General features: G+C 44.9%; 1 protein-coding gene across 1 annotated transcript in view; it reads right to left on the bottom strand.

The window, feature by feature from the left end:
* The window catches only part of LOC101858511 (uncharacterized protein DDB_G0271670), a gene marked incomplete at its 3' end in the record, with an annotated part of 41,492 nt that extends 39,236 nt beyond the window's left edge, over positions 1–2,256 (bottom strand). The window contains 1 exon segment of the mRNA XM_013087498.2: positions 333–2,256.
* Positions 2,257–2,824: the final 568 nt, after the last annotated feature.

Here is a 2,824-nt window from a genome sequence, read left to right on the forward strand (position 1 = left end):
ATAACACACACACACACACACACACACACAGAGAGAGAGAGAGAGAGAGAGAGAGAGAGAGAGAGAGAGAGAGAGAGAAAGAGAGAGAAAGAGAGAGAGAGAGAAAGAGAGAGAGACAACAGACAGAAAGAGAGAAGGCAAAAGAAAAAGAAAACGGGGAAAAAATATGAAATAAAAGTCGACCTCGTCGGAGAATGACATCTTGCCTCTCAGCCAGCGGCCGAGGAAGAACTCGAGGGTCTCGCTGTTCACAAGCGAGGCCGAGTGGGGAAAAAAAAGAGGGAAAAAAATAAAGAAACAAAACTAAATTGAAGAGAGGCAGTTCAGCTTACCAGCAAGGCGACACAGGTGACACACGGTAGTCGGGTAGTGTTGCAGGTGTGGGGAATGGCTTCACGCGAGGCCTGTGTTTATTTCTCTCGCCAGGCAACAATACACGATAAAATCCGTTGAGTTCGGCAAGCTAATGATAAATAACAACGCAAGTTGATGCGTTTGGGGTTGAGAGTTTGTGAGTTTTTTCCAGGCTCTGAATAGCCCAGCAGACGACTCACTGTAGACAGTGGCTGAGTTGCCGTAATAGTACACACAAGTCGAGTTAAAAAGAAGTTTTCGGTTGGATTTTCTCTTCGTTTTTTTGCGAGTGTTACGCAATTTTGTTACTGTTTAATTTTCTGGTCCTGGCGCTACTTGCTGTTGCTGTAAGTAGAGTTCTTTGGATGTAAAGATCAACGCTGCTCATTCGCTTGAAAACTGATCTCCTTGTGTATCACTTTACGGGATCAGTTGTGGTCAGCCAGATTGGAGGCTGGTCTTTGCCAGCCTTAGAAAGGTTGACCATGTCGTATGTCACAGTTCTCCGGCGCCATGAGAAACACTTTCTTTGCTTGCTTACCAATCCTTGGGTAAAAATAAATGTTGGAAATGTTTCCTACAATATATTTTCTACCGTCAACACATAACATACATTTTAATTATAATATTATGAGAATTGATCAACTTTGGGGATATTTTTTCTAGATCAGATGGCGACTTCGTGATAAAGGAAACGGAGTTTATTTATAAAATCATTTCTGTTTTTAGAGAAATTCCAGATACACCGTAAACGTTTAAATAATTTCCAGGTAGTTACAGAGAGATACAACCTGACCCAAACAGTCGAGTAACTATTTTGGTTACCGAAGCAATCGTATTTAATTTGAAGTGTTACTTTATGCTCCAAGAATGGAACATATACAGACACTCCAAGTTGATTCACACTTTAAACTTGGGGTTGAGATCTGAGTTTCCGAGGAGGTAATTTCCTGTGAACAAACCTGAGAAATCTACTCTGCACTTTCTCTGCGAAAACTTTGTGGTAAACACTAGTTCTTGTTGACATCAAAAGTAGAAACAATTATCACTTCCGTGTTTAGACTTTTGTTCAATCCTTGTCGTTGAAGAAGGTGAAAAATCCTCCACAGAATGGGATAATGATTGACCACTCGCCACTTGTGTTTTTTTTCCTTCCTCCTCTTCCTGTTAGAAAAGTCAAGGATTAATCCACTCGCAAATTCCTTCGGTGCGTCTTAGTGTAATCCAGATCACGGAGTAACTATGACAAGTGACAGATTAAAGATTATCTTCGTGTCCGTGAAACGATCTGTAATGAGCAGCAATCGAGAAAAAAAGGAAGGAGGGAAAATTCCTCTAGTAGCTGTCCGGCCCAACAGTTATGATCGCCTATTAAACGCAATAATCAAGCAGTAATTTTTGCCGTCGTGTTGGCTCCTAGTTAGTGGTGCGATTAGCACTGAGGCAGGCAGAATAGATAGATAGGCCAGCCAGCCGCTGCTTTAGCTGTCCGCTGTCTAACCACTCCTTGTCATTACTGTTAATTTCCCTGTAATGCTAGTGCTCCGCGCGCTGGCTCCCTCCTCTTGTCGGACGAGTCGCCTCAGTTTGGCAGGACGTGGTTAGCAAGAAACACACGCCAACTTTGTCCCGGCCCATGTCGGTTTCACAACCCTCCTTGTCACCAAAAAGAGGCGGAGCGATCTCCGCAACGTGCGTAAGCCCCGCCTTAGGTCGATATCGAGGCTTTGTGACATTTCCGCGAGCGCGCTACCCGCTCGGTGATTCGGGATCGATGAAGCGTCATACGGACAAGTGGGTGGGGCTAGCGGGTGTCAGTCGGTGACACAAGCAAGAAACAAGGAGGCCCTGCAATGGACAAGCGACTCTGGCGGAAAGCACTCTCCGCGAGTGGCTTTTGTTGCCCTCGAGGTTCGGCTCGGGCAGTGGGCGACGACGGGTGAGCTTTGACGGACGGACTCGAGAGCGAATCTTGGAACTACCGAGGCTTCGAGTTCTTTGACTCTCTGCACGTCACTTAGAAAGAGGGGAAGAAATAAAAAAAACAAAAAACTTTCGCATTTTTCCCTCCATGCCCGCGCATGTGCGTGGCATAGCACAGGGCTGAGCGCGTATGTGGTTGTAGCTTTTTTGTATGTGTGAACTGCTTTCTGGACGTGCATGTGCGATTGTGAGCGCGGTTTATAACAATAGGAGGAGTATACGTCAGAAGGAGGAAAAAAGAGGAGGTGGGGTGGTTAGGGTGGGGGTGACGTCAAGGGTCACTCTTTTTTCTTTTTTTTCCCTTTATTTTCGGAAAAGGGTTGGGGGGGGGGAGGGTACCCGTATAAATCATGATGTTAGACTAAATTTTATTCAAATAAAAAGACTTGAACTCAGATCTAACTCAAATGGGCTACTCTCAAAGTTAGCTCATCTTTTATCTTATTGGGATTTTTTTTGCCGGGCTCAGGAGCTTTTGGTTTGGGGG

The sequence above is a fragment of the Aplysia californica genome, unplaced genomic scaffold (assembly GCF_000002075.1).
Source record: "Aplysia californica isolate F4 #8 unplaced genomic scaffold, AplCal3.0 scaffold00594, whole genome shotgun sequence".
In the NCBI taxonomy this organism is placed as follows: Eukaryota; Metazoa; Mollusca; class Gastropoda; order Aplysiida; family Aplysiidae; genus Aplysia; species Aplysia californica.